This window comes from Emydura macquarii, unplaced genomic scaffold, assembly GCF_026122565.2.
Source record: "Emydura macquarii macquarii isolate MOO-44397 ecotype Brisbane River unplaced genomic scaffold, CSIRO-AGI_Emac_v2 contig_1253, whole genome shotgun sequence".
NCBI lineage: Eukaryota > Metazoa > Chordata > Testudines > Chelidae > Emydura > Emydura macquarii.
The window spans coordinates 95486709-95512694 of NW_027131390.1; the positions used below are offsets into that span (position 1 = coordinate 95486709).

A 25986-nucleotide genomic window follows, 5' to 3' on the forward strand; every position below is an offset into this window, starting at 1 on the left:
AATGAAGTGGCACATCTGATGACAAACCCTCATATTGCAACTTTTAAAACTCCCCATATGGCACTTTAAGTTAAATCAAGTGTTTTTGAAAAGGAGAAGAAATTCTCATTCTGTTTAATTGGACATCCATTAGTAATATAGTTCAGACAGCATCTGATAAATTTCACAATTAGCAGATAAAATTAGAGCAAGTTTATGTTGTATATGAAGAGGGACCAACCAAGATAGACTCGTGTAAGGTATTGAAAGTCTGTTTAGGGAGAAGAAAGTGATAGGTTTTAGCAAATTAATTATGAGAATCATACTTTTTTGTTTGGTGAAGTAGGCACTAACTGTCGGATTGCCCTGAGCCAGGAATCTAGAACAGCATCTAAAAGCATCTCTCATAATAAGGGATATCACCATGGGAAGAATCTTTCCTGACAGTGGAGAAAGGACATAGAAATTTAGTCTTGTGGAATCTTGGATATTCAAGATACTGTCCCAGATATATCATGAGAGACTAGAATAACTGTAGCTCTGAAATCCCTACAACTCTTATTCTTTCAAGAGATCCTTGTTCACATAAGTAGTGCTCTTGAAGTTAGAGGGACTACAAGAGAAAAGGTTGTTGCATAGCTGGGGTCCAATGCTTAATGCAGTAAGTTGACTATGTGGAAGGGCAGGAGTGGGGAGAATGACCTCAGAAAAATCAACCCATAGAAACCATTGAACTTCTTCATATAACAAAATAGAATAGAAATTACCTTAAGCAAAAAAGGACAGACACACAAAAGCTGGTTAATTAACAAATTTTCCACAAACAGAATTTTCAAACATATCTGAGGACACTCTAGGATGATCTCAACACAGGAGGTTGTCTAAAGAGATCATCTCTTGCACAGGTCTCATTGTATGTTCTCTTATTTCCATCTCAATTGGGCCATTTAATATCTTAGAAAATAATATAAGTCAATGAAGACAAAAAATGAAAAAGGAGAAGTAGTCTAGAAAATAAGTGAGAACACACAGAAGTGAGAGGAACAACATTAGGCTACCTCAAATGCAGAAAAGTAGGAGCCTTAAGACTTAGTATAGTAGTGAACAGACTGCAATCATAAATACATAAGTATGGAGAGTTCTCCAGCTAAGTAAAGTGTAAGAATTTCTCAGACCCATTTCTCAGGTCTAAGGGGACAGCAAGATTTATTCTTACAGATAACAGAAAGGAGGCAGTAATAAACGACTGAAAACAGCTGCTGAACTTGATTCCCTGGCAGAAGGAATAAGAAGAGGTAATGGTACATATCCCTTATAAGGATATACCAGTGAAATGCAATCAGAACGAAGTTATACATTTTATATATTTATAGACAATAAATGAAATGTGACAAACTAAGTTATGAAGATGCACAAGGCAACACGCAAGTTAATAACATTGAAAAGGAGGTTTTTGTACCAATAAAGATCCCTGGTTGCCCATCTAGGATATGGAAGGAGGGCAATGAAATCTATTTGTGAAAAAAGCTCCTTTTTGTAGAAAGTAAAAGCTCTAAAGGCCTGATCCTCCTGAAATCCAAGGAAGTTTGGTCATTGGCTTCAATGGCAACAGGCTTTGTTTAGGAAATGGGAAGTGTAAAAAGATACTGTGGTTGGAAGGTTAGACCAACAATCATCAAACAGGAAATTAAAAATTAAAGTTGGAATAAAACCATTTTAGGGGTGATATGAGTGGGATATAAGGATTATTTGGTGGTGAACAAGAGATTCAAGAATATGCTTATCAATTAGAAGTTCCAAAAGTCTCAGTCTAAAACAGCAGAGATCAAAGAGGTTTTAGCATATATGAGGTAGTAAATCAAATGAATCATAGTGTTGACTCAATGTTTCCTTTTAATGACAACTTTGCAAAATGGACTAGAGCAGGACAGTTCGCCTTTCACTTTTTGCTGTTTTACTTCCTCCTTTATCTTGTGTCCCTGCAGTACCCGCCCCCAATGTGCAGGTAGCAATGCAACCACATAGATATGTAGGAGAGTCTTAAACCTAATCTCTGGTTATGTATTTTAAGCCTGGTCTACACTCCAGAGTTTTATCGACAAAAGTGAGCTTTCGTCAACAAAACAGTGCAGGTGTACTCATTGAAATGCTCCTATTGCTGATTTAATTCCCCTGCTATGCTGACATAATAAAACCACCTCAATGAGGCCTGGTCTACACTGATAATCTAGGTCGATGTAATGCCGCTTATGTCAACCACATAAAATATGCATCTCCACTGGCATGTCAGTTTCGCTGATCTAATTCGTAGTAAAATTCGACTTAATAAAACCACCTCCGCAAGTGGTGTAGTGCTGAAGTCGAATTCTGTGGGCTGAATGAGCATCAGTGTAGGCAAAGTGCAATGTAAATTGATGTCAGTGGCCTCTGGGAGGTATCCCATAATGCTCACTTGTGATCACTCTGCACATTCACAGTCTGCTGCCTTGTGGCCACATAAACAGGAAATAGATTCTCCCCACAAGCCCTGAGAAATTTTGAATTCCCATTTCCTGTTTGGTCAGCATGGAGAGAGCTTGCCAGCGCAACTGATCATGGCAACTGCACACCCCAAAAGCTTTTCCAGCCTGGAGTCGACCTGAGATTCTTGGATCTCATTGGTCTGTGGGGCGAAGAGTCTGTTCTGGTTCAGCTCCAAGCAAGCAAAATAAATGTGGATATCTACGAGAAGATATCTGGTAGCATGTTGGAGAAACGGCACAACAGGGACGCACAGTCGTGCCACGTTAAGATCAAAGATCTGAGGCAAGCTTACCAGAAAACTAGGGATGCTAACAATCGTTCTGGCTCCTCACCCAAAACATGCTGCTTTTACAAGGAGCTGCCTGCGATTCTTGGCGGAGACCCCTCCGTTATGCCACCACGCAATGCTGAATGAGGACGAGTCAGCGGATGAGGAGGATGATGAGGAGAACAGGGAACAGGCGAGTGGGGTATCCCTTCTCCCTGAAAGCCAGGAGCCGTTTGTAACACAGGAACAGCCCACCCAGACGCAGGAAACCATGACTGACCAGGATGCCGGGGAAGGCACAGCTGGTGAGTATGTACTGCTAATTGCATGTCTTTGGTTATATCCCCAGTCCAGAATCTTGTACCAGCAGGAAAAAGTGGTGTGCGTGGCGGTGGAGCTGTGCTTCCTTGTACTTCGTATGCTTAAGCATTGGGTTCACCCCAGAAAAGAGTATTTATGTGCACAGGGACGCTCCGAGAATCCTCCATGCATATCTCCAGGAAGCTTTCATGTAGGTACTTTGCAATCCTTTGCAGAAGGTTTCTTGGAAGGGCAGCCTTATTTCTTCCATCGCAATAGGACACTTTCCCCCACCACTCTGTTATTAATTGTGCAGGCATCATCACAGAACACAGCATAGCAGCATAAGGGCCAGGCTGTAGCCAGATGCTTGCAGCAAATCCTCCATTTCTGCCTGCATGACCCTCAGCAGGCTGATATACTTGTGGTTACCTAGTGAACATGGCACACATTTATAGTACCCGCCTAAGAACGCTTTTGAAGTGTGTGTTATTCCACAGCTGTGGATGGTTTCTTGGTTCAATACTCCGCAAGTCCATAAGCAGGATGTTGTTGCTATGGGCCTTGGGCATCTGCAAACATTTTTTTCCTCTGGAGACTGTTAACCCCTACCCACTCCTCACCCTTTCTACCACCTCTTAAAAGCCTGATCAATGGGAGCCGGACATCCATACTGCTCTAGGGAGCATGGACTTGTGCAGCATGGGCACCAGGGATTTCCCTAACGTAGATGTACTAGCCCCTTACTTACCATGGCTGGAACGACACTCTGACCCCTGCAATAGTTAGGCAATGGTATGCGGAGTTATTTATAAGCTGTAACATTGCTTTTTATCCATGGGATGAGTTAACAATGGGTACCTTATGCTTTCTTTCCTTTACAATGGGCAATGTGGCCTTAAACACACAGTCTCATGTTCCTGCAGAGCACCTGTCGCAGAAAAGAAGGCCAAAAAGAAAAACCCTGGGGTAACATGTTTAATGAGATAATGAATGCCTCCATGACTGCTGACACAGATCTAAGAGTATGGAGGATTTCATTATCTGACAAACTGGACATGGACATTTACAACTGGAAGGCAGCACAGGAGTATGACTGTTCACAACACAAGAAGAGATGCAGCGTATAATGAGTGATCAGATAGACATGTTGAGACGCCTGGTTGAGCTTCAGGAAGCTCAGCAGCAGGAGAGACTCCCTCTGCAGCCCTCGCAAAAGTCTGAGCTAACACACTTTTCCTTAGCTCCCATCCCCAAGCCATCTAGGAGGAGGTTGAGCAGGGTGTAGTACCTGCTGCACTCCTCACCGGTTGAAGGGAGCAGAAAGAGGCGATGGCCCCTTAAGGAGTGGGAATATGTGATTCTCTCCTGTGCGCACAGCCAAAATGGGCTCTGTATCTCCTCTCAGGCCCCACACAATGCATGCAGAACTTTCAATGATCTTTCTTTTCTCCCCTCTGCAAAGGATCTCCAATAAAAAGGGACTGCTTTACAATGCATTACTGTTTATTTATTGATAACAAGGGAAAAAAGGGGGGAGATGGATTGTTGGGGGAGGGGGAAAGTAGAGTGGGGGAACTGGATGAGTGGGGAAGGTGTAAGGTTGGGGTGGAAAACGTACTGCTTCACAATTCATTACTGTTTATTTATTGATAAGGAGGGATTAATGGGAGGAGGAAGGTGCGGGAGATCTGGAACAGTGGGTGAGGTGGAGGGGGGGAACTGGAACAATGGTGGATGGATAGGGGATGCGAAGTGAAAGCACAGCAAAGATAAGCAACCCACATTTTTGTTGTGTCTCATTGCAAAAGCAGTTTTTCAATGGTTCGCTGAGGCGCAGTGCTCCGTAATTGGCTCTCAGCGTTGCAGTGGCATCTAGCTTTTCAAAATTTGCGGCCAGCCTATCTACCTCCACAACCCAACCCAATGGGAACTTCTCCCCCTTTATTTTTTGGTCAGGGAAGAAAGTGCCCACCTGCATCTTTTTGAACAGACCTGAGTTCCTAAAGATGCGTGCGTCATGCACCTTTCCAAACCACCCCACATTGATATTGGTGAAGCGTCCCCTCTGATCCACAATGTCCTGCAACACCACTGAGAATTATTCCTTTCAATTTATGTACTCTGTGGCACAGTGGTCCAGGACTAATATGGGGATATGCGTGCCATCTATGGCCCCCCCCACAGTTTGGGAACCCCATTGCAGAAAAGCCTTCCACTATGTCCTCCACGTTTCCCAAAGTCACTACCCTTCTTAGCAGAAGCCTATTAATGGCCCGGCACACTTGTACCACAGGTTCTCCCACAGTGGATTTACTGACTCCAAATTGATTCCCAACTGACTGGTAGCAATCTGGTGTTGCGAGTTTCCACAGAGCGATGGCCACTCTCTTCTCCACTGTCAGAGCTAGTCTCAAGCAAGTATTCATGCGTTTCAGGGCTGGGGAGAGCCCTCCACAAAGTTCCAAGAAAGTGGCCTTTCGCATTCGAAAGTTCTGCAGCCACTGCTCATCATCCCACACCTTCATAACGATGTGATCCCACCAGTCACTGCTTGGTTCCCAGGACCAGAAGCGGCACTCCACCTACTGTAGATGGTGCGTGACATCCTGCAGCAAATGGAAATTGTTTCGTTCTATGGCTTGTAGCAAGGTGGCCTTTGTGACACTGCAATTTTCAGCGCTGAGGCTCCTGTCTCACTCCTGAAAATACTGCAGAATAAGTCGTGAGGTGTTTGTGATGCTCGCAATAATAGTGCAGAGCTGAGTGGGCTCCATTCCTCTCAGGCAATGGTGCGCGCAATGGTGCGAAAAGGCGATTGTCTATTTGTTTGGATTGGGACAAGAAGGGGGGGGAGGGGAGAGCACGTTGCATCATGGGAGGACGACAACCTTCCCAAACGCCCCTGCGGGTAGTTGCACTGTGGGATTGCTACCCATGGTGCACTGCTTTGATTTTCAATGTAAGCATGGATGGTGGGGACCTAATCCCCAATGCAATGAGTGTGGTGTGATCACACTTCTCTGAATTCTGCACATCTCTGCTGGAGCCCTGAAATTGACCAGAAATCCAGGCAGCTAGAGCCCAGCTATCCCCCGCTTCCCTGGACAGCCGGGAACTGGGGCCAGAAGCCCTGGGTGGCTGGGCAAGTTAGGAATTGCGCTCCCAGCTCAAACTGTAGACATAGCCCTAGAATGTAAGCTGTTTAAGGCATGGACCCTGGATTCATAGTCTGTAAAACATTTTGCACACTACTGTTGATAAGTTATTATTAAATGAAAGACAATATACTGTATGTGCCAAATGACTATATTGTTGCCTCCATAATTGCAATACAACATGCGGAGAAAAGTTACATACTACTCTCTTGGTATTAGAATGTGGTCAGGAAATAAACCAACCAAAGATTTTGCTGCAGCACATAAGGAAATCACATTCAAAGAGAAAGGCTTTCAAGATATTACAAAAAAATAGAAGAGGCTCCTGAAATTGCATATTCTCTCAATTTCATCAAAGAGAAACATTAGGGTATCAAGAAAAAAAAACTGATCCCCAAAAGCAACAACTGTCTTTATATACATTCACAAATGCAGGTCACATGAATATCTATTTTGGCGGTTATGATTTCCTTAGTCTCCTAAAATATGCTTCTGAAGATTCTACTTTACAAAGCAGATTAAGGATTTTAGATAATCTGTCCTCAATGCTGCTAGTTCCTTCTTCAATTTCTGACAATCAATTTCTGGAAGTCCGATCATTCTGATCTAATTCACATTAAGCATTCAACCACTGTCTTTACTTTCAGTATCCTTTCAACCAAGCCTGAGAGAGCTGGCTCTCTCTCAGGCAGCAAAAAGGATTTATCTCATGGCTAGCCTACACTTAAAACTTACAGCAGCACAGCTGTATCGGTACAGCTGTGCTGCTGTAAGAGAGCTTATGTAGCTGCATTATACCAATAGGGGAGAGCTCTCCTGCCGACATATTAAAACCACCTAAATGAGCAGCGGTAGTTATGCTGGCAGGAGAACGTCTCCCACAGACATAGCACTGGGTAGACAAGGCCTTACAGAGAAGGAAGAGTGTGCTTTACTTATTTAATCCTATTCTGTTATACAAAAGGTAAGTGTGCATGCATGTGAGCACACACACGAATTTACTACTCAAGAAGGAACTGGCATGGGCATCCCTTAAGACTAAATTCTTCATTTATTCCAGAAAGATATAGCACAGGAAATGGCCGTGCAAATTTCCCCACATACAGTGGAAACTCCAGGTAAGATTTGAGATAGTTTCCACAGTCCATTCAGTTAATCTTTGGCATTTTAGATGAGGCTGCCACACATAATGGTGCCACTTGTGTTTCTTTGTGATAAGTACAGTTGTTCACTAGGAACCAGAGAACCACCAAATTCATTTCACACAAGCCACAAAACACTTAACAAATAGTAACATTTAATTACCAACCTAAACTGGATTCATATAAATGACAGGCAAATGGTTCGATTTACAATTATGAATACCAGGAACCATAAAGTCCTTCCCTATTTTTACAGTAGTGTTCAGTGACTTTTTGAAACTGAGAAGCTATTTTGAAAGTGATAAAAATGAGAGTGCTTGCTGTGAAATGAATTAGTCTCAGTTGATTTGCTAGCAAGAAGGTGCCCACATAACCCAAACCACCCCAACTACTGCTCTTGCCAGACTCAGCAGAGACTACAGATTGAATGTACACAGAAAATGAAATACCCTCCCACCAATGGAAAAAAATCTCTAGTAGTCAGGTTTCAGGTACATTTTTGGGCAGGAAACATGAGCTGCCATTGCCTGTATTATACCGCTTTTGTGGATAGGTAATTTCAGCTTCCCATGGCTTTCAAACCAGTACCTTCCCAGAGTCTTAAATCCACTTGTAAAAAGGGTGAAAAAATGATTACATGAGGAGAAAGGGCGATAGGAGTAATAGAGCCAATAAAATTCATCTTCAAACCATAGGTCCAAACCTGTTCTGCAGAGGTGAAGCACTTAGGCCATGTCTATACTGACAGCGGCAAATTCGCCGCCGCCAAATCGATTTTTCTGGATCGATTGAGCGGTCAGTGTAGACCCGCTCAATCAATCAGGAAGTCGACGCTGGTAAACCACCCCCTCAAGTAGCGTAGTGCTGCGTCGACGGGAAGAGGCACAGCGCAGTGTAGACAATGCACAGAAGGGAAGCACAGCAGTCGACATGAGTTAGGCAAGCTACTCTGTGTAGTTTGCATAACTCCCTTAGACTGCCGCCAAATCTCCAGGTAAGTGTAGACCAGGACTTGGTAATGCACTCACCTGGTGCACCTTCTTTTTTTCTGTATCTAGGAACATGAACAGCCCAGTTGCAAGAGCTACCACAACACCTTAAGTATGCAGATGACAGAGCTTTCTCTGAAGTGATCAATGTTGTGTGACATATCCTTAGGTACCCCAGCTCATCCCTCTTCCAAAAATAACCCTAAAATGCTCCTTTTTCCAGAGGTTTTTAGTGTTTTTCTTTTGGTATGACCACCTTTTTTTTTTTTTTTTTTTTTTTTTTAAATGACACTACAGTGGCTTTTGCACAATTTCGAGTGTGTTTTTTGCATTTTAATTCTCTGTGCAGCAACATAAGTACTGTCTCAATGTATGTTTCTAACTGGACAGAAGAAAGGGCATTTTTATCAATAAACACATGCAATAGCTTTACTACAGTAGTTTGTAGTATACTAAATATATATGTATACACACATTATATTAAACATTACATAGAAAAAATGCATTAAAAAGAATGTTAAAGGTACACAGTAAAGCAATAAAAAAACTGGGGAAACACCAGACTTAAGGCTGGCCATGTAACCTTAATTCAGCCCTTTTTTATAGTCTTTAAGACATGATCAAACACTATTACTTAAACACAGGACACCCATTTCATTCAATGGACAGGATGGACCTGCCTGGGAATGAATCAGAGTCATGTAGTCAAAGAAGCTATAGTCAATAGGACCCCTATCTCATTTTTTGCAGAAGAGGGATGATGTGTAGTGAATGAGGCAGGGGATTGCAGCAAGAGACTGGACGATCTTGTGGTTAAGAAAGTTGAATGCCACATGTAAAACTGGATTTTATGCTCACCTCTGCCATAGAGCTCCTATGTGCTGCTGGGCAAGTCACTTAAATCAAAATGTTCACACAGCTGGCCACTAACTGTGTACTCCTCATTTTCTAGGTGCCCAGTGTGAGACACCTTGGGCCACATTTGCAGGAGTGCTGAGCACTCAGCAACTGCCATTGAAGTGAACTGGAACTGTGTTTTGAACATGAATAACTACTCACAGAGAGTGAGTCGGGGATCCTGTGCGGGAAAAAATAGTATGTGATCATGTAATGAAGACTGTATCTTAATGTACGTGTATAAGTGAGCTGAATTAAGGTTTCACAGGCAACCTTAACTCTCATATTTTCTAATTTTTGAGTAGCTGACTGCAACCACAGAAGTCTTTCAGCATAGTTTTTTGGATGTAATATACACTTGAATGACTTCAGCCTCAGGAATAAATCCCTATCTAAAGGGATTCCTGACACAATAAAATATAATGACTGAGTTGTCAAGGCTACTGAGAAGGTTTGTACTTTGAAGTTCACTGACCATAATTGCTCCCATCAGTCTGCAAGGGAGAAACATGGGCACTAAGGGGACTGTATTCAATACTTGCAAGATAGTTCCTGGAATGCACGTAACAACACTGATGGAATTTTTATTGAAAGAAAAAAAGAGGAGAAAAAACTACACCTTTAGGACAGTGTCTCATTTTCTAAAATGAAAATAACTAAAACTTCTGTTAAAATTTATTTTCCCATTAAACTGTAGATTACATGCTTGTACATAAAGTACCTGCCAAAAAATTAGTCAGAAAGTCTAGAATATGCAGAAAGATAATCTTACTTATCTATACTGGAAAGGTAAAAATGCTCACATAAGGCCTACCATTGCATTCCCTGAGTATTCAGTATTTTAGTGGAAGATTTGGGTGCAGAAGGAATACAGAACCAGGCAAACAAAGAGTACCGTAATTTCCAATCTGCAACAAAATTAATTGCATCCATGGCAAAAAACAGTAAGCAGACCAAAGGAAAACAAAACTTGGCTGGCATGGAACACAGCAGTATGAATGAACCTTTTAACAGTTTCACATCCTGAGATTTACATACCCCTCCAGTTTGGACGAGAATGAAAGAAGTGCAAGACATAAACCAAACCTCACCCCAAACCACAATTCAGCTGTCAGTTAATCTAAAAGATTTATACAGCACAGTAAGTCACATATCAAACCTGGTCTCTGTAAAATAAGCATATCATCTTTTACTATTGAAACACCTGTCCTCCCTATATTGTTTATTTGCCATCCTCTGCTGCGTTATGTCTGCATTACACTGTTAAACTCCTTGTGGAATGTACCTGTCTTTTCACATCTTCCATAAAGCACCATCCATGCCTAGAGCTCTATTTAAAATGATTCTTTGGGTTTGTAACAAAACCCCAGTGAGCTCTACCAGGTTTGGGGTGTTTATTCCAAGATTTTCACACAACTCCATTAAACGCTCTGTCCCCATCAGACGTGGCATGAAACATTTCAATACTCTGCTCAACTTTACACCTGCCCTCAGTAACACACTACAGTCAGGTCACCTGTCACCCAGGAGGACTAGACAGTTACAGGGTGTTTTCACAGGGTTATTGTGATGGGGGCAGCCTGAACAAGAAAGACTTGGCAGCATTTACAGACACGAAAACAGCTTAAAAATATTGTCTAGAAAGGCAAGAAGACAGCAGCTTAGTACCCAGCAGGTATAGATCTGTGGAAGCAAAGAGCATGGCTGGAAGCACCTCTATAGAGTCCCCTGGATCATCAGGATGGCAGCATGCGACCACTAGCCCAACAGAGGTATACTATCCCCTGGCACAGAGAAAAGGGCTGGAACAGCCATACGTCCCCAGCACAAAGACAATGGTTAGAAGAGACAGTAGCTGTCCCCTGGCACAGAGGCAGGGCTAGATGAGAGAGGCTGCGACTCTCCCTACCCACAAAGAGGGAAGGCCTGTCTGTCCCTCCAAGCACAGAGGCTGAGAGCATCCACCCCTCCATGCAAAGGCAGGGGCTGAGAGTGAGTGTCGAGCATAGGGGTAGGAGGCTGTGCATGACCTGTGCAACCCATGCCCGCACAGGGGGTAATGTGCACGCTCCCCCTGGCGCAGATGCTGTGGGTGTATGTGTCCCAGGGCAGGGGCTGTGTCTGTTCCCATCTCCCCCCACGCACAGGAGCTGTGTATATCCCTGTCCTTCCTGAGCGCAGGGGCTGTGTGTGTGTGTCCCTGTCCCATGCATGGGGCTGTGTCTCCCCTACCGCTTCCCCCCTGCTTCAGGCACAGGGGCCATGTGTGTCTGCCCACCACCTCCATCCCCCACACCGGGCACAAGAGTAGGAGTTATGCATGTCTGCCCATTGCTACACCTCCCATTCGACCCCGCTGTCCAAAGGGGCAGGGGCTGTGTGTATCTGCCCACTGCCACTCCCCTCCCAGGCATAGAGGCATGGGCTCTGTTTGTGTGTCAGTGTCCCCCACACAAGGGCTCTGTGTGTGTGTTCCTCTCCACACAGGGGCAGTGTGTGTATCCTGTCCTTCCTCCCCACACAGGAGCTCTGTGTGTCCATGTCCTCCCCCTCCCCCGCACAGAGGTTCTGTGTGTGTGTCCGTGTCCCCCACCCCAGCAGAAGGACTGTGTGTGTGTGTCCATGTTCCTCATCTCCTACCCTGGCACAAGGACTGTGTGTGTGTGTCTCCCTGTCGTCCCCGTCCCCCTCCCCACCAGCACAGGGGCCGTGTGTGTGTCCGTCCCCCCTCTCCACACAGGGGCTGTATGTGTTACGTGTCTCCAGCACAAGAGCTGTGTGTGTGTGTGTGTCCGTGTCCCATCGTGGCCCCCACAGAGGTTGTGTGTGTTTCCGTGTCCCGTCCCCACACCACGGCACGGGGGCTGTGTGTGTGTGCCCGTGTCCGGTCCCGCACAGGGGCTGTGTGTGTCCCCCACCCCGGCACAGAGGCTCTGGGTTGTTGTGTATATTCGTGTCCCGTCCCCACACCCCGGCACGGGGGCTGTGTGTGTGTGTGTTTCCGTGTCCCGTCCCCACACCCCGGCACAGGGGCTGTGTGTGTGCCCGTGTCCGGTGCCGCACAGGGGCTGTGTGTGCCTCCGTGTCTCCAGCACAGGGGCTGTGTGTGTGTCTGTGTACCCCCCACCCCGGCACAGGGGCTCTGGGTTGTTGCGTGTGTCTGTGTATCCCTCACCCCGCCACGGGGGCTCTGGGTGGTTTTGTGTGTGTGTGTGTCTCCCCAGCACAGGGGCTGTGAGTGTGCGTAGGTCCGTGTCCCCACCCCCACCCCGGCACAGGGGTGGGTGTGTGTCCCCGGCACAGGGGCTCTGTGTGTGTGTGTGTATGTCTGTGTGTCCCCAGCACGGAGGCGGCCCCCCGCCCCGCTGCCTGCAGGAAGCCCGGAGCTCGCCGCTCCCGCCCGGCCGGGAACGGGCAGTGACCCGCGCGCTGCTCACCTCCTTCCGCGCCAGGCCGAGTCCATCGCCCATCGTCCGCCGGGAACACCAGAGCGCCGCGCCGCGCCGGGAGCAGCTGCCGCGCCGCAGCTGGGACCGGACACCTGGGAGCGGCGAGCACGGCGGCGAGGTCAGGGAGGCTGGCCGAGCAGGGAGCGTCTGCAAAGTGCACGCCCGGCCGGGAGCGTGCACAGCAAGGGAGCGTCTGCAAAGTGCACACCCGGCCGAGAGCGTGCACAGCAAGGGAGCGTCTGCAAAGTGCACGCCCGGCTGGCAGCGTGCACAGGAAAAGGAGCGTCTGCAAAGTGCACGCCCGGCCGGGAGCGTGCACAGGAAAAGGAGCGTCTGCAAGCAACTCTCTTGCTGCCCTTGCGGGAGCATAGACGACAAAGGAGCATCTGCAGATTACACACCCTGCAGGGTTCGTGCACAGCCAGCCCGCCAGAGCAAGGGCGCTAATTTTCATGACAGTCTAGAAATGTGCTCATCAGATTTAGAGAGAGGAGGGGGCTGAGGTGAGATCTTCTATGGAACCAACTTCTGTTACTGAGAGACAAACTTTCGAGCTACATAGGTCTGAGGAAGAGCTCTGTGTAGCTGGAAAACTTGTCTCTACCACCAGCAGAAGTTGGTCCAATAAAATATCTCACTGTACCCATTTTGTCTAATATCTTGGGAGCAACACGGCTACACTGTCCATTTCTTATACCTACTCAGGCAGGGAGAGACATCAAATTCCCAGTGTGGTCAGTGTGTGTGCACAACTGCCCATCACCACCCAGCACAGAACACCAACAGGGTCAAAGACTGCTTGCAAACTGCTAAGACAAGTAGTCGGGAGGAGTGCACAGTCATCGAGCGCAAGAAAGGAAGGTCTGGAAAGTATCAGGCTGCCTGGAGGTAAAAATGTACAATAATCTAGTCCAACTAGACATGGTCCACCAATTCCCAGATCAGTAAAGAACTTTGTCCAATTGCAACTACAGTGCAACTAGGAGCCATATACAAATTCACACTCCCACCACAGACTGTACAAAAGCTAAATCCGATCAGGAACTGTCTGCGAGCTTCTTCTCACCTCACCTTTCCTCAAACCCTTCCCATGACTCATGGTGTCTCTGGGGAGTAAGTGTAGCTCACAGGGAAAATAGGAGGCCAGGCCAAATCCTCAGCTGGTGTAAACCGGCACAACTCCCCTGAAGCCGGGGATTTGGCTCAGGGCACATCTACTGCTACCATTCTTCCCATTATATGCAGGCTCCCCATCCTTTCATTAGCTGAAGCCTCTCTTGCAATGGATTTGTATATTGGCAACACCCAAACCTACTCAAGCCACCTTGCATCTCAGAATGTTAAGGCACTTTCACTTTCCTGTTGTTTACATTTTACAGATGAGGTGCTCATACATTGAATTTATGTCAGCACTAAGATCTCTTGACTGCCAATACCTTGGAATAGCCACAGGACCCTCCCTGCCCTCTTTCTACTGTCTCCATTTTCTCCTCCCATTGATAGTCTTTCTCCTCTTTTCTTTATTTTCTCCACCATTGACTTTTTCTTTGGCCAGCCCTTGGTCTGTCTGCAATTTCCAGTGGTCCTCTCCCCTTATGTTCCAGTCTCCTCCCTCAATCCTTTTCCTCCTCTGCATTCCTTTGCCACACCTCCAGTCCTATCTTCCTTCCTTCACCAAGTTCACCATCATCCTGTTCCCATCCCCAACATTCTTGCCTGCACCATGTCTCATTTTCCCTATTCACACATGCACTTCCGGGGATGACAAGGGCCACTGCAGCTGCTGCTCAGAGCCAGATAGTGTGAGTAGGAGGCTGCAAGTTCTGGACACCTTGAACTTCGGCTTCCCCATTCTCTGTCTCTCCCCTTCACTGCCTGAGCCATTTTCCATGCTGCACTGAGAACTATTGAGAGGGTGAGGTGAGGAAGCCATTAGCGCAGGGGTTCCCAAACTTTCTGCCAGCATGACCCCATTTTAATGAAGTCTTTCCTGCCGGGACCCCAGACAGCATGGTGAATGACATTTTGAAGAGCAATATATCATCCTCCTTGCACTATGACTTTGTATGCACCTACATGTGAGGTCACAGCGCATGAAGGATGCCATTTTTCTCTACAAAATGGTGTCCTCTGCACAGTGTGGTCTCATATGTTTGGTGTGTGCGTGTTCATGCTGTGCAGAGAATGCCAGTTAGTAGGGCAAAATGGTGTCCTCTATGAACCATGACCTCGCATGCATTGCACATTTGAGGTCATGTGCTGCAAGCAAGATGATGTATCCCATCTGCTGAGAGTATGACCCAGCTGGGGTCACAACCCACACGTTGGGAATCACTATATTAGTGACAAAGACAGGATGGAAGCAACAGCCCTAGTGTTTGTTCCCTTGCTACAACCAGGAGTTCTGAGTTACATTTCAGCTAGGATGCATGACAACGGGGCAAATTTTTGACTGTCACACAGGGGGAGTATTATTGGTAGGTATAGACTTACTACCACTTGTATTTGGAGATGGAGATGTCTCCCAAAATGTGTGTGGTAGTGTCTGGGACAAGATTTTGCCTGTGACAGTAACCGTGTCCTTTGTCTGCAGGATGTGGATTAATTATATCAGCTAACTTTTTCTAAACATTACATAGTGAAGAAATATTTACAGTACAGTACAGTATATTTGCCTGATTTTGTATTTATTAAGTTGTTTATAAAATAAAGCTTTAAATGTACTAGACTAAACTGTAGTGTTTGGGGCCATTACTGCAAAATGCTGTAGGTAGGAATTGAATAAATTGTGAGTGGCTTGACCGACTCTTTTTAATCCAGCCCTGAGAGGAGTGTTATGTTTTCCAAACTGCATGCACACACATTTGAAGGTAGTGGTTCTCAACCTGTGGACCCTGGGCCATTTTGACCCAATCAGCACACAGCTGTGGCCTATGTGACAGCTTCAGGGTCATACAGGTAGTATATATATAGTGTGGATGCAGCCCACATAACACATAGAGAGCTACATATGCAGCCCACAATGGTAAATAGGTTGAGAATCACAGTCGTGAGGGAAAGCAAATAGAAAATGGGTGACATCTGGTGGCCAATATTACTCAAGTGGTTGATATGAATCATATGCTCTTTAATAAAGAGTCTAAAGTAAAGTTTCTAATTTTGGTTAATAACTATAAAACCTAACATAAGACTAGAAGAAGAATTTGTACAGTTTATAGTAAACTCTGCAGAACTAAAGTTTATAATCTTGTGTAGAAGTCTTCATGCATTGTGAACTATCAGAAACTGTCCACAGAAATGAAGTAAAATCAAATTACATGTAATTGGATATCTTTTTTATTACAATACACAAAGTCTTTGCTAGTATTTAATATTATCTGATATTTTTTTCATGGGGTAGAAAATTGTTTACACAATGAATGCTGAAGGACACTTGTTTATAACCACTGGCATCAAAGTTGGAAAATCTCACTGAGATTTAATGAGAGGTTTGGGATTTGAGATTTTCCTATGCATGCAGTAATCAAAGCTCTGCACTTCTTCCTGTACAAAAGATGAGTAAGCTTCTGAAAAGTTCCACTCTGATTTGCGCTGAGGTTCTTGTGACCAAGAAACAAAACAGATGAAATAATGATGTCTAAAACTCTTTGATTTTCTTCCATTTGTTATGTTTGTAAATTAGGAAGCTCACATCAACTGGCTGACCCCAGATTAGTCACTTTTGTGGCAGAGATGCTCAGATATTAAAATATCATTTAATCAAATTGCCCATAGCTGCTTAAAACAAAACTCCTTGTAAACCTGTTACAGAGGAGAAGGGAAGATCCAATGGTCCACTTGTTAATACAATAATATTTATGAACCAGCTTTTTCATCCATCAGTTGAAAATACATTACAGTATAACTTCATACTGTATAGTGTATATGTCTCAAAATGTTTTACAAAGCTAAATAAAAGAGTAAAGTAATAATAGAGCATTAACCAGGCAGATGAGAGTTTGGTGACTTCCTCAAGGATTACCAGAAAAAGGGAAAACTGGGGAGAATGAGAAGGGAAGAGAGAAGATGAAAGTAGAAAGTTAGAGGCAAAGGGGGAGATAAAGGATGGATGGGGAGGGTTAAGGACGGGGAAAGTTGCAGGGCAAGTTGGCCTTTTTGTTTATTTTTTATCTGCATGTATAACGAACAGGTTGATGAACATTCAAATACAGCTTTTTATGGTGCTATGCGCAGTAATTTCCAAGCATTTCTTGAAGTTTATTCTCTTGTTCCATTGAGTTTCTTTGGCATTTTCATTCTTGTTCTATAGCTTTTTGAGCTTTACAATACATTTCTCAATCAACCCATGTCAGATCCAATTGTCATTTCTTTACATTGTAATCATTTTTAAAATAATTGTAAAAACCTTCATATAAATCTAAGGCTGAGGAAAATGAAAACATATGACTTCAATGGAGCTGAGGATCTGGCCCAGTAAATGCAAGCAAGAAGAATCTTCTTGTAGTGGTGTAGTCACACATTAATAGGTTTTTCTGACTGATTATTTTTCTACATCCTTGAAGTTGCAGATACAACCTTTTCACTGATGGATCACAAGAACTCCTCTGTGTCATATCATCAAGGGATGACGTTTTCTTGCCAAAGTCAACCTCATGTTCATGGAGGAAGCAGGCAGACTTGGCTTTGCTGCCAGGGTCGGCCTCAGGTTAGTGGAGGAGACCGGAAGACTGGGTAACAGTGTCACATCCTCATTAATCTGCACAGTCATGTGATTATGACATTCTGGCTCATTTAACATAAAGGACGGAAGCACTGCTTAAAAAGCCTTAGACCTCTGTAGGCTAAGAGTAGATGCTGGGAGTGGATATGGACTCTCTATGGTGTTGTTAAGTAGTATAGGCCTTCATCTGCTTTTCTAATCTAATGGGCTTGAGTCTCCATTGTATCTTTTGTAATCATTAATGAATCAAAGTGGCAATGTTTTACACCCACTTTACACAGGTGTGCACAAGGCTCAAGGTACACTGTATTTTTTCATTTGAGTCATGAAAAAAGATAACACTTCTGCCAAACAGCAGGTTATCCTAGTACAGTGTTTCTCAACCTTTTAAGTAGCAAGTACCCCCTAACTTCTGAAAATTTTAATAAGTACCCCAACACTCAATTTTCCACTCTGGGAGCTAGGACCGGGCGGGAAGCAGGCGGCTGCCGCCTGCCTCCCTTCACTGGGTTTTTCACCGAGTACTCCCTGCCTGTGTCTTGGGTACACATATCACAGATTGAGAAACTATGTCCTAGCAGATAAGGATACAGACACTCATAACAATGAGAAGACGATAACCTGTACTGATGGGGTACATATATAGCTATTGTGGGCAGTCTCTGGTGAGCAGTGACCAATTGGGCGTAAGCTATATTAATTTAATCACAAGCTCTGCACAGGCTGCATGAATTCCTTACAGTCTGTGTTGAGTTGTGTTTGAGTTTCTTTTTTTTTTTTTTCTTTAATCTCATTGGCCCAGGAGGAATTAAAGGCCTCACTGAAGGTCATGATTCAGCTCCCATTGAAGACAATGGAAAGACTCCCATTTACTATAGCGAGAGCTGGAGATGAGGCCCAGTGAAGGGCCTGGTCTAAGACTAGGAGCAGGTAAGCAGGGCAGTTGCCCTGGGCAACAACTTCCCACAGGCGCAGAACTGTTGTGCTGCTCGATTTTTCAGGTGCTTTTATTTTTCTCTGCTCCTGATTGGCTGGCCTTTTTGTTTTCAGCCACCTCAGAAGTGGGTGGTGGGGAGGAAGGAGAAACACGTTTTCCATGCTGGCTGGCAAAATGGTGAAGGCCGCTCCCGGGTCCAACCCTTTTTGTTCTTTCACAGCCTCCCATGCAGCTCAGGGTTTAACTCAGCAGCTCTTGAGGGTTCTCAGTGGTTCAACCATTCTGGAACTCATCATCTGCTGATTTAAAAATGAAGAGTGTGAACTGCTGCTCACCTTGAGCACTGGTCTTGCTGTATACAATTGAGAAAGCTTCCGCACACTGTCTTCTAACAAGCACTAAGAATATTCTAGGATTTTACCTCAGCATCTGAGGGACAGAGTCTCCTTATGCAGTAACTCCCTCATTTTCTGTAATCTTATCCTCCCCATGTCTGGTTGTCCATTCCTCATGTTGCTGATCTAACGTTAGATTGTAAGCTCCGAGGGGAAGGCCTTATTTTTCTATTTTGCTGTAAAGTACCATGAACATCTATGACGCTATATAAAAAAAGATGTTAAGCTTGTGAAATGGTATTAAATACTCATTTACCCTCAATGAAAATCACAGCAGTAATCGCAGATGTGCTGGAAAATCCTGACTCTTATTACTGTGACACCTCACTGATATCAGTGGGGTTGTACTAGTGTAACAGAGATCACAATTTAGCCCACAGTATCTAATTAAATCTCTGTTATAGTATTACCACTACATCAAAGATCTCCAGTCTGATGCTCTAATCAACAACATGCTCTTTTCTAAGGCAAGTCTGGAAAATAAAACAGAAAGTTTTGACTACTGTGGTCTATTCAGTAACCGTCCTCCTAATGTTCTTTGAGATCCACAAAACCCTGAATGTTGGGGTGAGTGTTGGATTCTGAACTTGGATGCAGATCCAAATTTTAGGGCCAGCCAGTCCCTATTGTTATAATAGACCAAACCAAAATCCAAGCTCCTATTAATCCCCAGAACTTTGACAGGGATCAAAATCAGCGTGTGAAAGTTGTGGCCATCTGTAATTATTATTAATAAGCTTCTTTTTTCAAAAAAATTCTCTTTGAAGAATTATGCAATTTATAGTGGAAATATAAGCCAGGTAACAGCACCTTTCACTCATGCTAAATGCATTGCCAGCATCAAAAGGTTAAGAAAACATGTCACATGGGAATAATTGCGATTGACATCTTCTCTTCCTCTGAGTAGCCAGGTGACGTTTGACTTATAGCAGGCATTAGGCTGGGGGGGGGGGGGGTGTGTGTGTGTGTGTGTGTGTGTGTGTGTGTGTGTGTGTGTGTGTGTGTGTGTGTGTGTGTGTGTGTGTGTGTGTGTGTGTGTGTGTGTGTGTGTGTGAAAGATTGATTTGTTTTACTTCAAGCCTTCTTAAAAAGGAACTGCTGTCACCATCTGGGTGATTAAAGTTTTAAAATAGAGGCATTTGATTTATAGCACAAGCGATTACTTTTTAAACTAAAAAGGACTGATCCCATAACTTCTCATAAAGGAACTGATGCTTTCAACAGCTTGTTGTTATAGTAGGTCTGTACCTGCTCCTGCTGTAATCAATGGCAAAACGGGAACTTCACTGGGAGCAGAAGCGGGCTCCTGTTACAACTAGGGATGAGCAGATGTTGCAAGTTTTGGGTCAGTGGATCTTAACATCTCCAAAAGAAGAGGGTATTTTACTCTGAGATTTTGGTTTAGGTCCATCTCTGATTATAATCTAACTTCATGGCTGCAATGCTGTAATATTTCAAGCATGGGAGATTTCTTATAATAAATTTCTGTCTCTTGATTATAATGTGGTACAAAGTGACAAGACACCTGGTTCTAGGCCCTGTATAGAAATGCAGATTCATTTCACTCACCCTGGCAAGCAGACCAGATGGGTCCCATTAGCTCCAAGTCAGCAATAGACAAGATTGGGATCCTAGGAATGTCAAGCTCAGGATGAGGATTATGTTTGTTGTTATTTAATTTAATAATAAAGGAAAACACCAGTCAGGGAGTAAGTCTAGATGATATCTGGCATGTGATTGCACTGTTGAGAGTTAGGTGGAAATGATACCAACCTACAGGCAACTGTGGAGTTTTATACTTTACAGTCATCTTTCTAGTTTAACCAGAATGACAACTCAGATATAACAGAGACAAGGTGGGTGAGGTAATAACTTTTATTTGACCAGCTTCTGTTGGTAAAAGAGACATACTTTCGAGTTTACACAGAGCTTTTCTTCAGGTCTGGGAAATGTACACAGAGTGTTACAGCTAAATACAGGTCAATAGTCAAGGCATCCTAAAACAATAAGCTACACACAGGTAATGCAGTAACTCTGTTACCAAATAAAGCAGCTATTGTGCACTCAACAAAGCACTTGACCTTATCCATTGGTACTTACTTGCCAAAACTGAATAGAGACACAAAAGAAGACACTAAGAGCAAAGGCATTTATAGCTGCTGACAAGATAGACTGTATTACAACGGGTGCTCAGACAAAACAAAATAAAAACAGCAACAACGGAAAAACCGCCATTGGCGTTGCATGAGCTTCCATTTATGAAAGGAAAATGTTTTATCATATCTGATAATCTGAGGAAATATCTATCCTGCACTCCCTTGTAGATAGACATCATTCTAATTGGAGCCCTGGCTGACATTTTATTTACTTAGAAATGCCTACCACTTACAAATATCAAAAAAATAAAACAATTGCCATCAAATGGGCAGACAGATGACCTATGTCTATTATAATCCAATCTCACTCTTGCCCACTGACAATAAGTACTCTTCTAGACATAGACGTTAAAGACAAAAGCAAAATTAATTATATTGATCTTGCATTGCATCCTAAGGGCTGGTAAACTCTGACTATGCTGGATCACACAAGGGAGTTAATTGCGTATCTGAAGACCCTTTGCTGACAATCTCCCTGCCACCTTCTGGAAGAAATTCAGCACTGTGGACAGATAGAAAAAACATTCAATTCAATGGCAGATTCTATAACAGAGCTCAACGGACAAGGATGAGATCTAAGATAACTAGATCCCAGACCATTCAAGGCTTTATGCATGATAAATAAGCACCTTGAATTGAATCTAGAAGGGAACTGGCAGCCAGCATAGGTCATGTTATATGTTCAAGGCAGCCTGCTCAGTTTAATGGACATTATTTCACACAAGAAAAGGCTGGTAGGAGATTGAGCACATATTATTTGTGCGGGAAATTCACATATCACAGTCTATGAATTGTAGAAAACAAAGGTGAGGGTAAGAGATTTTAAAAGGCTATCACTTTATTTTATCTTGCTCTTTGCTATCATCATATGATGGATCAGCAATGACTGACATAGCACACCTTTGCAGTCATCTCCAAATCCAGCCCCAATGTGGCAGTATCACTCAATTAAAGTGGAAGTTGAATTCAGCCTTTAGTAGGTCTGGCTAGAAATGGAAAAATTTATACCAATAATTTTCTTTCTGCTAGCAGTGTCTGCCTCAGTTCTGAACATCCAGGCTGCTCCCCTCCTTTCTGCAGTCACAGAGGTGGATCAAAGTTTTGGCACCACACGTTTAACCACACTCCTTCAACTCCTGCTTGATGTCATATGAGTTATTCCAAAGCTGTAAAACTTGAATAACAATATTAGTAACATATTCCAGACCAACTATGTCTGGTGGACCCTCCTCCATGCCCCCAAAAAGTTTGTCATAAAATTAAAGAGCCTTTCTCAAGGCTGACTATGTAATTCAGCAGTGTAGCAGGCAATGCACCATAAGGCTGCAGTTTAAGTAGACCAAATGCTTCTTTGTTAAATATGATGTAGATTTGTGGCTTATTGAGTGGTTCTTTACATTTACAGTGTCATTGGGGACCAGAATCAATGACAAGCAGAAAGGGCAAACTTTCTGTCAGAAGAGTCAGAGCTTAGAGAATTGTGATAATTTTTTAGTCAGTGTAGGCAGAACAGGGAGTTAGATCAAACTGACGTTGGATGGTGCCAGAAAAGAGAATATTGTGCATGTGATTTTACATTAGTCATTGTCCTAAAAGGAATGAGTGTTGAGTTACATAGATATGTAAGATCACACAGCTAAAATGTCAGCAACCTACTTACAGCAGGTCTAATCTAATCTAATCTAAGACGTGCGGTGCCAGTGGTGCAGTGATTTTCAGAACCATCCTACCAGCTCAGGGCAGTGTGAGTAGAGGTGGTCAAGGAGAAATGCCTGGGAGGGTTCACACTGCTGTTCCTAAAAAGGAATAAGCCAGTAGATTTAGAACTTGTGATGCCTAGGTGATGTCTGGGTGGGTGTGATAGCAGGGTCACCCTCCTAGGACTCTCTTGAGCTCCTGATTGCTCTGTTGTTATACAGGTGCCTAAAATTGACACACTCACCCCTTAGTGCACCCACATAACATTGACACATCTAAATTTTCTTTTGCTGTGTTGGAAAACTCAAGAATAAAACCCAGAGATGTCTGGGTAAAATGTCCCTCGTATGACAATACCCAAAATGGGGCCCAATTTACATCAAACTCTTGATAAACAACACCTCCTCTAGTTAATGTACAAGGGCATGTTTGACTTAAAAATTGGAGCAAACTGTAGAGAATGCAATCAAAATCCTAGTTTTAAAGATATATTTTTATATATTTACATAGACATTATATCAGTCATTCTTCAGTCTCTTTCACACTCATGCTTCTCCTACTGACAGTTGTAGGCTCATAGCAGTTAGCCAAGGAAAAGACTTGTTAGAGCATGCAGTCCATTTCCCTGCCAATGCAGGATCATACCCTACACAATATATTTGCTAATGTTTGTTCTTGTCTGTTTTAAATGTCCCAAGTGCTAGAGCTTCCAGTACTTCGGCTGAGAAATTTTTCCAGAGACAAACACATTTAACTAAGTTCCAGAGGGGTAGCCGTGTTAGTCTGTATACAGCAAAAACAACAAGAGTCCTGTAGCACCTATATATATCTCACTCTTGGATGGATATGTCTTACCCTTGGATGTATATATATACCTCCTATCTGTGATTTTCATTTCATGCATCTGACAAAGTGGGTTGCAGCCCACTAGATGACCTCCTGAGGTCCCTTCCAACTCTAATATTCTATGATTCTATGATTCTATGATTCTAACTAAGTTCCAGAAAGCTTATGCCTGCAGGAATTTGTTAGTCTTTAAGGTGCTACAGGACTCTCGTTGTTTTTACATTTAACTAATATTCCAGAGGCACAAGGAGACTGGAACACCAGCAATACCACAATATTGTCCAGCATCACTATCATGTGCAGACACTCATGGGTTTACCATTAGATCATAAATAAATCCAGATCACCATCTCCATGGTCATGTTCTGTAGAGATATGATCCTGTGATTTCTGCAATCTTTCTCCTCCTTTTGTGTGTAAAGAATCTTGTAGCCACCCCACATATGGAACATGAATGAAGTGAAAGCCCCAGGATCAGCCCATTCTCTTGCTGTCTTGCTGTCTTAATTCTGAAGAATAGCTTTTCTAATGCACTTACTTGTACATGTTCTTCTTAGGTTAAATTAGATTTTGGGCTTATTAGCCTTGACAATGTCCCTTTAAATGTTGAGCATAATGGAAAGAAGTATGTAATGCACAATGCAGGAAACCATTAAGAGTAATAACATCTCTTGCTTCAGGGCAGATCACCAAAGGGGTTGGGAAAGAAATGTTACCCTCATGGGTAGCATTGAATAATTTGTTAGATGCATTATCAGGTTTTTCACCTTCCTCCCATGTATAGTAGAGACAGAATACCAGACTTGATGAACCAGTAGTCTGATCCAATATAACAACTCCTATGAACTTAAACATGTAACCTGTCAGTATTTATAATTAAGAGATAAAAAGTAGAATTATTGTTGAGTGATTAGATAGCAAGGGCAGATGGGAAGTGATTTCCAAAGGAAATCGTCAGTTGTAAATATACAGTGAACCACTGGGGAAACTTGAGGCACTATATGGGAACAATTCACTTGTGTCTTGGATAAACTCAATCTTTATAGCAACAGAATTATGCAGATACTGAATCTGATAAAATACTGGAGGATCATTCTATTAAGTCCTGAGTTATTGCCCTTTTAAATAGGAATTAGGAAGCCAGAGTTTGCTGCAAAATTTGTCTAATTATTTTTTCAATTTCTCTGTGTTTCTAAATCTTAATTGCATCCTTTCCTTTTATCTACTGTGCAGTTCAGTCACTTACAACAACAAATACGTTGTCACAAGGTTAAACTACAGTACTCTTAATGAATGAAATATTCCTGTTAGAAATGTTTTTGTACTGAAGTCTGAACAGTCTGATCTTTCAAAGCTGCTCAATATATTAACAACCCACAAAAAGAGTGGCAAGAATTTTCTGTTTCCAAAGTAAAAATATTCTGTAAACTTCAAAGCAAGTGCTTCTGCCTTGCAGTTATTCTTCCATTTTATACTGTTATGGTTTTGTTTTTGTTGTTTAATATACGATATATATATATATATCTAGTCACCGTCCTGCAAGTCCTTGACACACAACTTTACTGAATTGAATGAATGTTCAGTGTACATAGGTCTTGCAGAATCAGGGCTTATTGTTTACTTTTAAAACCAAGAATGTATTAAAGGAAATAAAGCTGTTGATATTTTTATGAAGAATTTACAAGCAGGCAATGTCCCACACTGCTTTACAAACACAGTATGTAAAGTCTAAACTTGCCCCCTTTTTCTGGAGCTTGGTTTTATCAGCTCATATCTTCTCCCCAGTCTTGACTGCTGTTACTGTCCTCCAAACTATTCTTCCCCCACTCTTGAGAACCACTTTTACCTCCCTTGTCCACAACCAGTTGGAATAATGAATCACCTGCCTCAGTGAGTAAAAAGAGCACATTTAATTTTTCCCAGCAGAATCCACAGCAGATAGCAGAGTGGAGTAGTTCAGGCAAATACCCCAGACTATTACAGAACTATTTTCAAAAGGGGACTGAGAGAGGAGAAAAATGCAGAGATGAAGTGTCAATTTATAAAGACAAATTACCTACTGAGGTAGGAAGAATGGGTGCCTTTCTCCTAACCACAGACAAAATAAAGGGGAATTTATTTAGGTTCCATCCACTGTGAGTCCGAAAGTCACAACCAATATTTATTGGATTAGATAGATGGATAGATTAGACAGATAGATGTGCAAAGAGTTTCTACTGATGGTTGCTTTTAATCGAGATGGGCTCAGGCTACAGGTGCTAATCTCTCCAATATTATGGGGTGTTCTAATATAGAGTTTCAGGCTGGATGATATGAAAGATAGAGAGCATTAACAGAATTCAGATCTGTATCCTCGCTCAAATTTCAAATAAATCTTAAAGTTTTGGTTCAGGATGCAGCCAATCTCTAATTTTAATTGAGCCTGAAATTGCTCTGTAACTCATTTTTCATCTGCTCTTACATTAAAATGACTACAAGTTAACACATATATGGTGCTTTGTAGTACATGCTCAAAATGCTGCACATTCA

General features: G+C 43.2%; 1 protein-coding gene across 1 annotated transcript in view; it reads right to left on the reverse strand.

The window, feature by feature from the left end:
• MGAT5 (alpha-1,6-mannosylglycoprotein 6-beta-N-acetylglucosaminyltransferase) overlaps positions 1–12795 on the reverse strand; it is a 217047-nt gene extending 204252 nt beyond the window's left edge. Inside the window, exon 1 of the mRNA XM_067549543.1 lies at positions 12694–12795. The gene's annotated coding sequence lies outside the window, so the exon portion shown is untranslated. The remainder of the gene's footprint in view (positions 1–12693) is intronic.
• Between the last annotated feature and the right edge of the window lie 13191 nt (positions 12796–25986).